The 16,092-nt window shown below is 39.1% G+C and overlaps 1 protein-coding gene across 2 annotated transcripts in view; it reads right to left on the bottom strand.

Moving 5' to 3' along the window:
• The window catches only part of NALCN (sodium leak channel, non-selective), a 253,954-nt gene that overhangs the window by 206,661 nt on the left and 31,201 nt on the right, over positions 1-16,092 (bottom strand). The gene's annotated exons all lie outside the window — the stretch shown is intronic.

Genomic DNA, 16,092 nt, shown 5'->3' with positions numbered 1-16,092 from the left:
TCAGGCTCCTTTGCAAATTCTGAGAGTGTGTTCAACTGCAGTCAACAGTGTGACTTTGACTTCCACAGACGTTACCTGAGCTACTTTTGACACTTCTTAAAAGGATCATTGTGGATGACTTGTTAGCCACCTGAGTATGTATTCAGCTTCTTGTACCTTGGTCAGGCCAGGTTTCCACCACAGATGGATAGCCACAGTCACGGGCAAGAAGTCAAATTATTACATGTTTAGTGCAATTATTACCTAGGCATTGCTGTGACTGAAACAGATCTGATTCACTTTTAGGTCAGTCCAGCAATGATTTGGTAGAACAGGTGAAAAAAAACTGAACTGGTTTGAACTTGTTCAAACTGATTTATGTTGGTAAATGTAACACAAAAATAGAAAGATCGTGAGACAAGGGGCAGCACTGCAACACAGCATGTTGGCCATTTTTTGCTGTCACCAGAGGCTGAATATCCCTTGTTTTCCCAGCTCCTCTGGCACCTGGGGCTCAGCTGCTGCAGAGGCTCTGTCATATTGTATCGCAATGGGAATTCAGGTAGGTTCAGCGCTAAGGGACATAGAAGCTAAAAGAAGAGGGAGGACAAGTTTGTAGCTCCCTGTCCTGTTAAATCTGTGCCTGTGGCATGTACACATGAAGATGGGTATCCAAGTACTCCCAAACTTTGGTAAGGAGAAGCTCAGGCTGCTGATTCCCCCTAAGCATTTAAAGCACCCAGCTAATAACCGCAATACATAGTCCTTTGCCAAAACCAAACACTGGTCACCCCATTTCCCAAGCAGTAGCTTAGTTAAGAGGTAACCTTAGCAAACCATCCCTCTCCATCCTGAGCAGGTCCCTGTTAGGGTCTACAAAACAATACAGGACAGTATTACAGCACAGAAGTGAGGATTCATGTTACTCGTGGTATGAGTCAGCTGGGTACACCAAAGAGAAGAAAGACCGTAACATGACATAGCTCCAGCTGTGCTGAACAGGCACACAGCTAAGTAGTATCTGGTTTTTTTCCTTGCTTGTATTCTCTCAACCAGCAAATGAAAATCCTAATTTTTGGTTCAGTCCTAGGGCAATTTCAAATCAGATATGAAAAGCTGATTACAGTGAGTTCTGGTCTGAGAAAAAAAACAGTCAATAGCATTTTCCCATTCCTGTTCAGGTTGATTCTGACTCCCTGGTCACAGTACAGACTTTTGATACAGAAACACCCAAAATGAACTGCTGAAAGTTACAAAGAAAACCTTGTAGTATTTGCCTTGTTATCCTGCAGCTTCAGACCAATGCCTTAAAATTCATCATTTTAATTGATCTTGCTTGTCCACAGAAAAGGTGAAACTTTTCAGTCTGCCCTTTAGTATAATTAGTATCTTATTGTTCTTCTGAAAGTCCTGTTCTTTTAATGTAACCCACAGATGCATTTTGACAACTAAATTGGGTGAACAGAAGCTTTAATTACTTTATTTTTCTTGCTTTTATGCACTGCATGTGATAGCAATAGATTAGTATAAATCTGTCTGTGAAACTAAAGCTTCCTACACAATTTTTCCTAGGTAATTATAAATGCAGAGAAATAACTGTAGTCGCACCCATTCTGTACTGATTTATTCCTGATACCAGAGAGCCACACATATCTGCATGGGTGCACAGACAAGTACAATTCCAGCTGAAGTTTTAAAGAACATCCTGGAACTTAGCATTGTGTGTAACTAGAAAGACAGACATACACAAGCATACATGTACTCATTTCACTTTTTGCAAACATGCTCAGCACATGTCACTCAAGGATTTAAAAATTCATCTGAGCACCTTAATTCCTTTATACTAGAATATGTTAATTCATACCAAGTTGTAGGCTTTAAGTAAGTTAGATTTATGACACTGCCATCTAAAAGCCATTATAATATATAGGATTATCATAAGACAACATGTTGCGAGTATTTTCAGAAATGAAAATTAATTCATTGGTTCAAGTAGATTCAGAACCCCAGCTACTGCTAGTTAACTAATTTTACATTATGGTTTGTGTTAGAAAATCCCTCAGATCCAAGAGGCTAGCAGCATGAGGGCATATTATTAAAAGTATTGCTGACTCAATCACTACAACACAAAACACTCATTTACGCGCTTCGTTTAGACCTAGGTCATTTTTATATCACATCAAACCTCCTTCTGAGGTCTGTCTCCTCAGCTGTCTCCATGCACTGATTTATGCTGAAAAGGAAGAATCTCTGCTTATAGTACCTGTATCTGTACAGATAGGGGCTTTTTTGGGACCAATGTCACTAGGCAATTTGTGTTGTGCCTCAAGACAGTAAATAAGCATAGAATAGTCTACATGGACTAGACAATATTAGACATCTAGTCCAGAAGTGCCTGGAATACCACCAGACGTTTTCAATGTAAGATGATTTAAATTAGTTTACTCCTTCATAAGCCATACTCAACATCAACTAAGTGCTGAGATGCTGATTCAGCACAGAACTAGTTTTAAGAATCCCAAAAGTTTGATTAGGCAACATGCTTAAATATATTGCTGAATCAGGTGTCTTGATTAAACTACAAATTCTTGCAACATGACCAAAGATATAGTCCATCCCAATACACCGACTCAGTATTTCTATGCAGAGTATTCAATGTGTATGGAGTACAGCACCAACCCAACAGGCGAGCTGAGAAATTAGTTCTGCACAGGAATGCGAAGGATGCAGAAGGAGATAACTGACTCCACATGGCTTGATGAGAATCCTTCAATAATAAGATTGTTGCAAAAGACATAGGAGTGTGACTCTGATATGTTTTTAACTGCCTGAAGAACATTCTGACTACATAGAAACATACACACACCACAAGAAGAACCTGAATTGACATGTCTTGGCAGTATACACACCTGTTTTCCCTGGCCTCTGTAGCAAAACTAGTCTTTCAACCACTATGTACTCACATGTTGAGCTTTAATCCCAGCTGGCAACTAAGCATCACACAGCCACTTGCTCACTTCCTGCCCAGCAGGATAAGGAGAAGAGAATGGGAAGGATAAAAGTGATAAAACTCATGGGTTGAGATAAGAACAGTTTAATAAATGAAATAAAATAAAATAAAAATAATACAATGAAAAGGAAAATAACTAAGAGAAATAAAACCCAAGAAAGACAAGTGATGCAAATGAAAAAAATTGCTCACCATCAACTGACTGATGCCCAGCCAGTCCTTGAGCAGGAGCCCTGCGGCCAAATTTCCCCTAGTTTATTGCTAAGCATGACATCATATGGTATGGAATATCATAGAATCATAGAATGGTTTGGGTTGGAAGAGACCTCAAAGATTGTCTAGTTCCAATCCTCCTGTCATGGTCAGGGACACCTGTCACTACACCAGGTTGCTCAAAGCCTCATCCAACCTGGCCTTGAACACTTCCAGGGATGGGGCATCCACAACTTCCCTGGGCAATCTGTTCCAGTGGTTCACCACCCTCAGAGGGAACGATTTCCTCCTTATAACTAACCGAAATCTACTCTCTTTCAGTTTAAAGCCATTACCTCTTGTCCTATCACTACATGTCCTTGTAAAAAATCCCTCTCTAGCTTTCCTGTAGGCCTCCTTTAGGTACTGGAAGGCTGCTGTAAGATCTCCCCAGAGCCTTCTCTTCTCCAGGCTGAATAACCCCAACTCTCTCAGCCTGTCTTCATAGGACAGGTGCTCCAGCCCTCAGATCATCTTCATGGCCCTCCTCTGGACCCACTTCAACAGCTCCATGTAGAACACAGTATTCCAGGTAGTTCTTACCAGAGCAGAGGAGAGGGGTAGAATCACCTCCCTCAATCTGCTGGCCACGCTTCTTTCGTTGCAGCCCGGGACACTGTTGGCTTTCTGGGCCGCAAGCGCACACTGGCAGCTCATGTTGAGCTTCTCATCAACCAACACCCCCAAGTCCTTCTCCTCTGGGCTGCTCTCCATCCATTCTCTACCCAGCCTACAGTTGTGCTTGGGATTGCCTCAACCCATGTGCAGGACCTTGCACTTGGCCTTGTTGAACTTTATGAGGTTCTCACAGGCCCACCTCTCCAGCCTGTCAAGATCCCTCTGGATGGCATCCCTTCCCTCCAGCACACACTAGACAGCTTGGTGTCCTCAGCAAACTTGCTGACGGTGCACTCGATCCCACTGCCTATGTCGCCGACAAAGACGTTAAACAGCACTGGCCCCAATACTAACCCCTGAAAAACACTACTCATTACTGGTCTCCACTTGGACATTGAGTCATTGACCGCAACTCTTTGCATGCAACCATCCAGCCAATTCCTTATATCTCTTTTGTCAGTTGGGGTCAGCTGTCCCAGCTGCGTCCCCTCCTAACTTCATATGCACCCCCAGCCTACTCGCTGGCAGGGCAGTATGAGGAACAGAATAGGTCTTGACTCTGTGTAAGCACCGCTCAGCAATAGCAAAAATGTCCCTGTGTAATCAACACTTTTCGGAACAAATCCAAAACACAGCCCCACACCAGCTGCTACAAAGAAAATTAACTCTACCCCAGCCAAAACCAGCATATCATGTGAGCACAATCGCTCTTTGAGCACCATCTATTTATCAGGGCTGTTCTTCAAAGACAGGTTTTGACAACTTAAAAGACAAATTACCTGAGGCAGCTCCTAACTTCCTGTTTTCTGTAAGCCTGACTTTCTCTGCCAACAATAGAAATGCAGAAAAATGGGAATTTTTATTCTGGTATTTTATTAATTTTCTGAGACATCACCAGAAAGCCATTCAAAATTAGCAATCTACTCATGTAGTTTCCAGATCCAGAAAACTACAGAAAAAATTAAGAAGGATATTTATTGATAAGGTATTAAAAAAAAATTCCAAATGGTCAATTAGGTAAAGAAGTCAGTAACTAAAAATTAATTATTTGGAGCTGAAGGATTTTCTGTATTACTTGAAAGGAACCCTATGTCTGTCACTGCACCAAAGCCAGGCACTGCACAGCTGCTGACTAAAGAATTACTGCATTGGTAAAAATACCATAGCAGACATAAAAAATGGCTGGTGGATCATGAAGCAAGCAAGTAGCAACTGTACAGCTCCCAAATAAGGAGCAATACATTGCATAAGGAGCAATACTGGGATCTCAGAGGACTTGGCACTGGGTTCTGTGCTATCCATTTTCATTAGTGACCTGGAGGACTGTGTGAACCCTGCTTCATCAAAGTCACACAAAGCATATGCTGAAGGATGACAAAAACCTTTGAGAATAGAGAAAGATTATGTAGTTCTGAAAAGCTTAAAGGTTACTCTCAATAACTGTGATTTAATGTTAAATAATGAATTCAGAAAGTGATAGAACCTAAGCGCAAAATGGACATTGCTGTATAGAAAGTACTAAAATAGAAATAGGCTTGAATCAGACTATTGATAACAGATTTCTCTTTAAGATGTCAAGAATTCATAGTTTCCTCTTCTGCTATATGAATTTAGATGTCTAACTCTGAGCATGAAATTTTGAAAAAAGTTCCATTCCTATACATTTTTCTAAAAGACTCTTCTGTTTTGTCATGTTGCCAACACAGAAGGCAAAAGCTCCAAGCTAGTGAGAATATAGCAATAAACCTAAAATAAATCCGGAAGAGAGCACAGAGCTCCATGCTGCAAAGAAGTTCCTGAAGCTCAAATTAAATTGATTCTGGGCCAGGACCACTCAATAAACATTTTCTGATGAAGTAATACTGTGGTTCTACATTGACTTTAGACAAGTTATCTCATAAGTATTATTAATACTGCTCTCTTATATTATATAGGTGAATGATATCTAATTAATTTACCTTAATTCTGTGAAACTCCTTCACTGCACCATTCTAGACAATTATTACAGTTCATGAATACTTTTCTTAAGCTTTAAATTCTATATTATATCAGTATTTCATGAAATGAGATGCAATTTACAGGCTGGATTCTTAGTGGGAAAATTAAGGTCAACTGTGTCATAAGCATCCTGATTTTAACAATGTTTTTGGAGCTTTCTTTGAAGCATCAAAATACAAATCCAAGATACATATAAACTGGCAGAGTAATGATCACAGAACCCTTCAGGTCACAGATCTGATATAGCAAATACTAATTCCTAGAGTAGCAAATACTAACTTCTTTCTTGCCAATTTCTTGATTATACATTTAATTGTACAAAAGAACAGATTTTCACATCAAATGCAGAATAAGCTCTATTTAGTTGTGGAGAAACCTTTTGGCTGCTGCAGCATCCTGTGAAGGTTCTTTCGTCCAAATACTGTTTCATAGATTAGCTTATCCCCTAGCTGCTTCCACGCTTCTGAGCTAAAGGGGGTGTTGAGGTCAGTCAGGCATTCATGCTCTGCCGCCCAATCTAACAGCTCACAGAGATCTTCATCACTTATTTTAGCCCCTGCGACTGTCATTGCAGGTTTGAGAATGGAAAACATCATGCTTTCTTTTGTGGAGCTTTGTCCCATCATTCTAATTTGCAGTTCATCCCTTGGAGCCCCGTGTATGGAAGCACATACCTTCAGATCTTAGTTGTGGCTGGATCACGTCGGGGTCACCAGTTGTCGCAGCTGGAAGGCTTCAGGCAGCTCCAAGCAGGCCAATGTTCTAATGCAAAGGCTTTAGGCTCTACTCTAAGGAAGGCCCACACTCCTCCAAGGCTCAGGAGGAAATGCCTCACCCTTAGGAGTGAACGCCCTGCCTTAAATAGTCAGGAGTCACATGGTTTGCTAGATGGGTCAAGGCTATTGGTCACTTGACCATCCATCTCCCAGAGTGATTGGCTGAATGCTACAGCACCTGTTTCAAGGTAACTTTCTCAGTGTAACGAGCTACAGGTGTTTCTTAGTTAGCCTGCATAGGGAAAGAACCTTCACAGGATGCTGCAGCAGCCAAAAGGTTTCTCCACATTTAGTCACACATACTTTGTATTCTAGATTTAAAGCTCCCTCCCGCAATTGAGTCCATGCAAATACCCAAGACTTGTAACTCCATTTGACTTTCCTCACACAGATTGCTAGTGCCATTTGGGATGCCTGATGGTAGCCCTCTTAACCTTTAGATACTGATCTAGGAGGTCACAGGTCTCTGTAGGTCCTGTGCCACACCTGACAGCCCTGCGTCACACTTCAGTGTCTTGGATACCTTAGTTATTTCAAGTAGCCCTAAATGCCTACACATTGATAACTGCATCAGGCCCTTCACATTAAAAAATGATGGCTCCTATGGTCAATAAGCCAAGTCATCAGCCTCAGTTTGCTTTCCTCCTACACCACCGTCCAGTTTTAGAGCACAGAACCTTGTTTTCCAGTCAAGTGACTTTCCTTAAAGAAGATAATTTACAGAAATGAAAAAGAAAAAAAAATACTCGTGGCATACCCATCATTAATGCCTGTAATTTTATACCAATAAAAATCAGGAAATTGGAGATTAAAGTTCCTGTGACAACATTATATCAGTAACACTGTGCACAAGGGAAGTCGTAAATAACTTTTCTATTTAGAATATGTCCTCTTAAAAGTTCAGATAGCTCATGTCAACTACTATACCACTCCCAGTATCACTATGGAGGTAAAAATATTTCTCTCATATTCCAAATTACACTTTTTTTCAGAGACTCTGAGAATATAAAAGATAGAAAGCCTAGATGGAAAAGTGCTTGCTTTTCATCTGACTCCTTGTGAAAAATAAAAGGGAGGAGGGTTAAAGTTCATTTGCTGCTTGGTGACTATGAAAGTAATCTAAGCACCTAGGCAAATTTCCTTACATTTGTCCTTTTAAATGCGCCTTTTATTTCTAAATCCACATCTTAATTCTTACTGTGCTAACCCAGTCAAGTTAATTTGCTCCAGTGGGGAGCTCTGAATGTACAACTGCTATTAACAGATGGTTCGTATCTAAGAACCTTACACTACTGCTCTTTTCTTATCTGAGAATTCCTTACACTACTGCTCTTTTCTTATCTGAGAATTCCTTACACTACTGCTCTTTTCGCAGAAAGACATAACAATAACAACAGCCACTCCTGCACAATTGTTAGAATAATAATATTGTGTTATAAAAATTAAATTTATAAGAACTTTGTTTCTATCATTAAGTTTTCTACTGATAATTCCGTAATTATTATCACATTATGATCTCACCTTAACAAGGAAGATATTAATGTATAAAACAGTGCTATCGATATTTCTGAAATTTCTAGTAGTAGTTTATCATTATTATTGGGCTATTTTTTCAAAGTGTGCTCACTGTCAGCTAACCCTCCTGTCACAGAAGTCAGACACATATATAACCATTAGCTTCAGTGAAAGGGAGTCATACTGTAATTGGGTTCTATTGATAGATCTTCCAGTTTGTGAAGAAAGAGATTGCAACTTAGGACAATGCTGCTGCCAGAGTCATTACAGGTTCTAGATAATCCAATAACAGTATCATCCAAAATCACTGTTGATAGTTAGAGAAATTTCAGAGAGCACCTCTCTGGCTTAAGGATGACAGACACGTCTAGGCACAATTTTTCCTCCGATATTTTATGATCTTAGCATTCCCAAGAGTCATTTTTAAATGTTATGTTTTACTTTTAGACAATCTTAGGTCTAAAGTCATCACGTACCATACTTACAGAACCAGTCTCTTGTTTTTAACCTGAGAACAAAACCTGCTTTATCTCTAAAACTGTAGGTGTGAAAACTTTATCTATATTTAATGTTTCTCATAATTATATCTGTAATTGTAACTATAAAGCTTTCAAACCTTTCTGGTAACAGATTGTCTCTGATATCTATTTATTATTTTTATCACACTAAAGATAAGACAGAGCATGCTTAAAGGACTCATGACTTTAGGAACACTACAAACACAAAGCTTCAGCTTTGGCAACATTCCATATTTTACATTTTAATTTTGCAAACACAGATTTCACTACTCAAGAATTAGTAACTGAGGAGAATATCAGACAGCATCCACTAGAGATAATTATACTAAAATCAACAGGCCTAAATAAATGAGGGCATCTCTCATCTCTTCTATTAATTTTTAATAAATCTTGAAATAGCAGGGAAATTCCGGAAGAATGCTAATGTGCCATTAATTTTTAAAGAACAAGCAGCACAACTGGTTAGCCTGACATCAACCAAGACAAAAGAAAGAGCGAACTGATACAAAGTCTAATTGATAAAGAGAAAAGAATGTGAATGTAATTAATGGCAGGCAGTATGGATTTAGAGAAAATGATTCTCATCATTCTAACATGATTTTGGTAAGATTACAGATTTGTCCAATAAACTTGCTTACCTTAGACTTTGTAAAGCAAATCATTCAATAACACATGACTGATTAAAAAGTTGGCATTATATAGTATCAATAAAGCACATGCTAAATGGGCTGAAAACTGACTAACTGACATGCCAGAAAAACACTTGCCAGTGAAATGGTCATAATGGATCTACCATATTCAATAAGGGAGAAACAGTTATAAAATCAAGAATATGGACAGAAACATAAATAACAATGAGGACAGGCAGTCTGACAAGTTATAAGGATCATTTGGTTACCTGGATACTATAAAACAAAATGTGCTTTAATACAGCCAAATGTAAAGTTATAGAGGTAGGATCACTGAAAGCAAACCTTATGGCCTATGGCCTATAGAGTAAAAGGGATAAAAGAGGATGGAAATACTATATTACAGACTATAGATGCTACATGAGAGTTTGAGTTGAGGGGATATAATAGGACATCCTCTCATATTTGTCCCATGGCAAGAAAGAGATAGTGCTTTCCCGGACTGAACAAGCAGAACAATAACAAATAATGTCCCTCTCTGTATGGCACTAATACAAATTATGATTAATATTATGTACAGGTTTTCTGTTCATCTTTTAAAAATATTTGAAAAATTGAGGAAATCATACAAAAACATGAAAATGAGAACAATAGAGAACACACTTTGCAGAAAGAGATTTAAAGAGCTAAATAATGTTAAGTTTATTAAAAAGCATATTGAAAGGTGCCTCAATTGTTGAGTGTAAGTGGATTCACACAGAGAAAATACCGGGAATTAAGGTTCTGTGTAATCTAGCATAAAAAAGTAAAACAAGAATAGAAAGCTAACAGTTGAAGTCAGACAAATTGAGATGATGAATTAGGAACACATTTTTTAACACTGAAACAGTTTTTGGTAAAACAAAAAGTTCCCTTGCTTATGAATTGTTCTTCTGCCAACTAATAGAGAACAGATACATCTCTAGGAGACACACTGGAGTCACACACAAGCTATAAAGTCTCACAGAAGGGAAACAAAATGAAGTCTGACTAGATGATCCAATTGTTTCTTTTGACTCTAAATTCAATATATAGATACTGTAATATTTCACTGCTGCTAATGTATTGTCTTTCAGTATATTTGCCCCAAGGTACATAGATTTTCGTATCTTATCACTCAGTTCAGATCTTTTAGTCATTATTTTTACGTTCAGTTTCAGGTTTCAGTATTGGGTTTTTCTGACAGTTTTCACAATCCTCTAGCATGTAAGCTTGAGCCTTTGTGGACAGAACTTGGGGAGTCTTACTTTTTTGGTCAATTTTTCAAGAAGAAAATCGTTCACGTTTATTTAACAAATTAAGAAAAGTACTGGTCTTACTCTCTTTCTCCTCCCACCCATATTCAGTAATAAGGCATGATTAAATCAGACTGCCTATTACATGAGGCAGTAATACTAGGTAAAGTTTGATTTGATTTTGATTGTAGCTTTTTTTCAGTTCATACATGACCTAAGTTAGAGTCTATAAAACGTACCTTTGATGTTCCATCTATTCCTATTCACTGCACAAGAATTTTGAAGAGATTCAAACTCAATCACCAACCTTATCTCACACTTCAGGATGTGAAAATCCAAAGACTTCATATCTCTTAGCTGAATCACTAGGAGCTGCACAATAAAAGGCTGCAGCTCTGCTGTCCTGACTTATCCCACCACATTTTAAACAATGAACACAGAGAGAGAGAAAGACATCTCCAGAGGTTCGGAGATCAATGGGTTCAGTCACACTCCAGAAGCACCTTTCTCTCTCTGTTAGCCAGAGAGGGAATTCAAGGCATTTAGGTTCGTAACACAGGTGCCAACATCAAAACTAGACAACTCAGTACTCATGGCAGATCCCTTATACACAAAGTCAATGCTGTCATTGCCCAAATGAAAACAGGATGCTTGCGGATACTTAACAGTTTTAACAAGCTATTGGCTTGATCACTATTTACTGGCACTAGAGGAAATTAAATGCAAATCACTCTGTCATTATCCTTCAGAGTAACAAAGCCACAGAAGTTAACCACAGAAAAATGAGTAAAATAAAAAATCTTTCCTATGGACACTGCTGGAACGTACATCCAGGCACTAGAAAGCAAAGCTCAAAGAAGAAAACTTTCAGAAGTTCCAGTATGGGTTTGTTCTTGAAGTAGTAATGCATGAAAAGTACTATTTTGAGATTTTATCAAATGCCACAATTCTATGACAGCCCATTTTTGTGACTGCTACAATCACTCATGAGGGACTTGAATTCAAATAGCAATTGCAATATATGTATGCTAATGCAAGGCTTGTTTCACAGGAATCAAAACAACATGAATTAATGGCATTCACACACGAAAGAAGCTATCGCTGTAAGTGCTAATACACAGGAAATAAACAGGAAGAGTTAAAAACAAATCTAGCTTGCTTGCATGAATCTGCATTTCACCGAGGTGTATCAAATTAGACTTACTTACAAGTTACATGATCTCATACCTACAGTACCTATTACAATCCAAGAAAGCATTTTCTTAGAGAATTTAAAAGAAAGAGTGCAAAATGCCTCTGTTCTCTTTTAAATTGCACGGACATGAACTGAAATATATGAAAATCTAAGCTGAAGACTGCATCCATTTTTATTTTAAAGTATGTTCAGGATCACTTCAAAAAACCTAAGCTTGCATTTGGACTTATTTGGATTAATTATAGAAGAATACCTTCTGAGTAGCTGTCTACCAACTATGGGGAAAACACAAGATCACAAAACTGCACTGTAGGATTTGAAAATCATAAGCCTGAAGTTCAGCTGAGATTCACTTCCATCAAAGCTCACAAGCACTTTTGGACCCATCACCCACAACAGCAGAGTTAGCCACAACTACTAAGCATGGGAAGCTTCCCTGGCTCTCTTTGGACCACTGCACCACGCAGTTTTATCTGTACAAACTTTCTGCTTAGGCACAAGATAGGGTAATCCTCAGCGTTATAAAAGAATACTGCCCTGAATTCAAATCTAAACTCCATGCAAAACCAATTCCTTCCTAAAGCTTGTGTTGCAAAGTGTCAAGACCATATACAGGATGGTCATCAAATGCATTTACACAGGCAAGTTACTAATGCAACATCTGAAGTGGCAGAAGATGGGACTCGGCATAGCAAAAGAAAGAGACCTATCACTGAGCACCTGAGAACAAATTTTCAACATCATCCAGCTAGCTCCAAAGGGAAACTACTTAGCATTTGATAACAGAACTGGCTGTTCCACCAAAGCTCTCACTTTACCCAGGAGAAAGCAGCTTGATCTGTCCATTTTACAGCATGACTGGTACACAAGGTTGACAGGAAGACTTACTGCCAGAACGGGATGGTTGTTTTATCTGGTGAAATGCCTTCACTGACAGGGCACTACAGAGAACAATTATGTTTAAAACATGTAGCAGTAGACCTCCAGTAACGACAAAAAGTTTTGTCAATAAGAGATCTGAAATATTGCTGGACCTCCAAGAAATCCAAATGTAAAAGCCCAAACTGGTCTAGCCTTCAAGCCTATAGGGTACATCCAGCTCAAGAGAGAAAACTAATGAGCCACTGACAGTCCATAAACAAAGCTTTTTCACAGAATCATAGAATGGTTAGGGTTATATTTTCTCCAAATACCAGCTGAAGAGCCCTTCTCATTAACCTGCCAGGTAGAAGGTGTACAAAATGTTGGTCTGGATTGCAGTTTTAATACTGCCCCTAGGCAACAATCATGATGATCAAGAAAAGAGACAGGCAGCACAAAAGATCAAGCTGTAACAGGTGATAACCTTGTTCCTGCTGCCTTTGCAGACACCTCACATATGACGAGAGTGTGAGGAGGCTACGCCTTTGTTTGAGGGGAGCTAGGAGGACAGGGAGAAAGACAAGAAGCTGAAAGGCAGTAAACTATGGATCTGTGAAGGAAACTGGTCAAACCAGGCAGCAGTGAGCCCAGCAGAGCCTGCTACAGCAGGGGCAGAAGGGTGGGCAGTATTTCAGACACCGGAAAAGAGGCAATGATGTGGTGCATTTGTGTTGAGTACAAACAATGTGGTTCATTGAGTATAAAGGCAGCTGATGAGCCTGTTCTATGCTAAGGAGACACAGAGCGATGCTGGATTTGTGTTTTTTTTCTGAAAATTAACTTAAAACTCTTTTATCTTATATGAGAGGGAGAGGGCAGGGGACAGGGACTGACTAGATAAGTCTGGAAAGGCAGTGATGGATGAGGAGGATGCATGTAAAGATTGAATAGAAACATATTTTACATTACTGTAAAACAAAGATTAATAATAACACCTCTGATAGTAAGAACTATGTTTTAGTGAGAGAATTTGATATGTCATGTGAGGTAGAACAAAAAATACAGTTGGAACATTCAGGAACATGCTCTCACCCCAACTCCAAAGTTTAGTTAAACACAAAGAGAGAGAAAAGACGCCGCAAGCCACTCTCTCTCACCTCTGCCCTAACATCCAGTAGTTACACTCCTGCATCCAGTGTATCTCCCTGAAGATAAAGATACTTGAATTCTGTTATGTCAAGAAGGACCATTTCTATGGAATCATAGAACAATACGGTTGGATATGAACAGTCCACTAAATATAGTTCCCTACCCCAGACCTTTCTACTTTCTCTCAGTGAAGTTCTCACAGCCTGTTTTAAAGATCCCCAGCGGGGAAATTCAGAAACTCTCCAAGGATAAGGCTCCAAGTGCAGCCTTATCCCTACCACTGCAAACTTTTCCTGATATCCTATCTAACCTGAAATTTTATTCCTGAAATTTAATACAAGTACTTCTTATCCTAGCAGTAGCACAGAAACAGAGATAAAATTCCTTTTCTCTGTGCAACAGTTTCTATCCACCCAAAAACTGCTACGTGTCCACCACTTCTTTTCAGATGAGCTAAAAAACTGCCAAACGCTCCATATTAGCTCTGCTCTGTAGATCTAAGCTCATTTCCTTTTCACCTCCTTTAGACTCTCTCCAAATGATGCCTACATATCGTCTGATACTACAATTTCTACATTTTCACGAGAGCACAATACTGTTGATCTGTTCCTCCATTATGCTCCCACTCCTGCACAGTTACTCACAATGCTGTACGTGTACAGCTCCTTTTTCCCAAGTGCAGTATATTGTCCCTGCTGACTTTCATCCATTTTTTTCAGAGCATGTCTTCAACTTGTCAAGATCATTTTTATTCTAATCGTGCCTTCCAAAATGTTTCCAGGCCCTCCCAACCTCATGTCATCCTCAGTGTAACAAGTATATTCTATCTGTCATCATTCAGGATGTTAATGAAGCCTCCAAATAGCATGACAGACTTATGTGGATCATTGCTCTTTCCGTTCCAATAATGAGTCATTAATATGAACTCACTGATCATGTTTTCCAAGCAGTTTTGCACCTATTCTATGATTATTTTCACCTTAACTATGTTTCTCCTGCCACCTTACAAAAATGTGCTCTGAGACTGTTACAAAGCCTTCCTAAAATAAAATATATGACATCCACTCTTCCCTCCAATTCACATGGCTGTTACCCTGCCATAGATAATTATATTGGTTTGACATGGTTCTTGATAAATCCATATTAGCTGCTACTCACTTTCTTGTTATCTTCCAGCTGTTAACAAATTTTTGTTTGTTTATTTACTATAGAATTTTTCAGGGATAGAAGTTAAGCTTACCGATATCCCAGCCATAATTCCCTGGCTTTTCCCCTGTCTCTTATCCCTTCCTCCTTTTTAAATTTCTGCTCTTTTCCTGCCTCCTAGTTCCTCATGGACCCTCCACAAGTTCTCAAAATAATAATATAATAGCTGAGCTGATATCTTCAGTCTGCTCACAGGTATCTCAGAATGAATATTCCAGCATTTTTCACACTTTTTTGAATTGCTATAATCCAAAGGATTGGGACAGGAATCAAACTGTCCATTCATCCAAATCACATTCAGCTTCCAGAAAGCAGCCCAAAACTGAGAACAGTCACTTGGTTTTCAAAACAACAGATGAGATAGATCACTCACAGAAACTGAGCTGAAGTCTCTTTTAGAACTTCTTTCTTACTATTTCCTGTAAGTGCCTGCATATCCAGAAGTGTCTCTTCCTCACAGCGTTTCCAGGTTAAGGGAGGTGTACTGCTGTCTAACCTGCAAATGTCAGGATATCCACAGGCTTCTCCATTGGTTGTCTGGCTTCCTCTTGCAATATAAAGAACAAAACTTTTCCAGTTTCCTTTCTAAAATAGCACTTAATCACCCATCTGGCAGATTCAGTGATCACTCTTAGAATTCTGTTTTTCTAGAAATGTCTGGTCTTTCCCCCAATTATATGATATACTAGAGGATGTCCTGACTTCCGGCATCCTGACCTCCTGCAGGTTTCCTGTGGAAATTTCAGTACTCACCAGGCCTCAATTCTGTACAGTGATTATAAAGTAAAAATCTTGTGGATAAAAACTTTCCCTACAGAAAAGGGGAGACATGGTCGTTATGTTATATTATTCAAATTCTTGTATTTATAGTCAGCCAATTTCACAATAAACTATAAAATCCAGTCCATCTTACTTAAAAGGACTTACTAGCCAGAGGAAAGCAATCCCATAAAGGTCAACAGGCTGAGCAGAAGTTCAATAATCTTCGATGTTTTCACTGGGACAAAGAATTGTGTAAACCCAAATGGCTCCAAATCTTAATACAGATAAGCATGTGTCTTTACTGAGCCACCAAGAGCTGAGGCTATTGGGTTCCCATCACTCTATCCTAG

The sequence above is a fragment of the Tauraco erythrolophus genome, chromosome 1, assembly GCF_009769465.1.
Source record: "Tauraco erythrolophus isolate bTauEry1 chromosome 1, bTauEry1.pri, whole genome shotgun sequence".
Classification (NCBI taxonomy): domain Eukaryota; kingdom Metazoa; phylum Chordata; class Aves; order Musophagiformes; family Musophagidae; genus Tauraco; species Tauraco erythrolophus.
The sequence above is the reverse complement of the archived record's forward strand: the minus strand, read 5'-3'. Positions and strand labels throughout refer to the sequence as shown.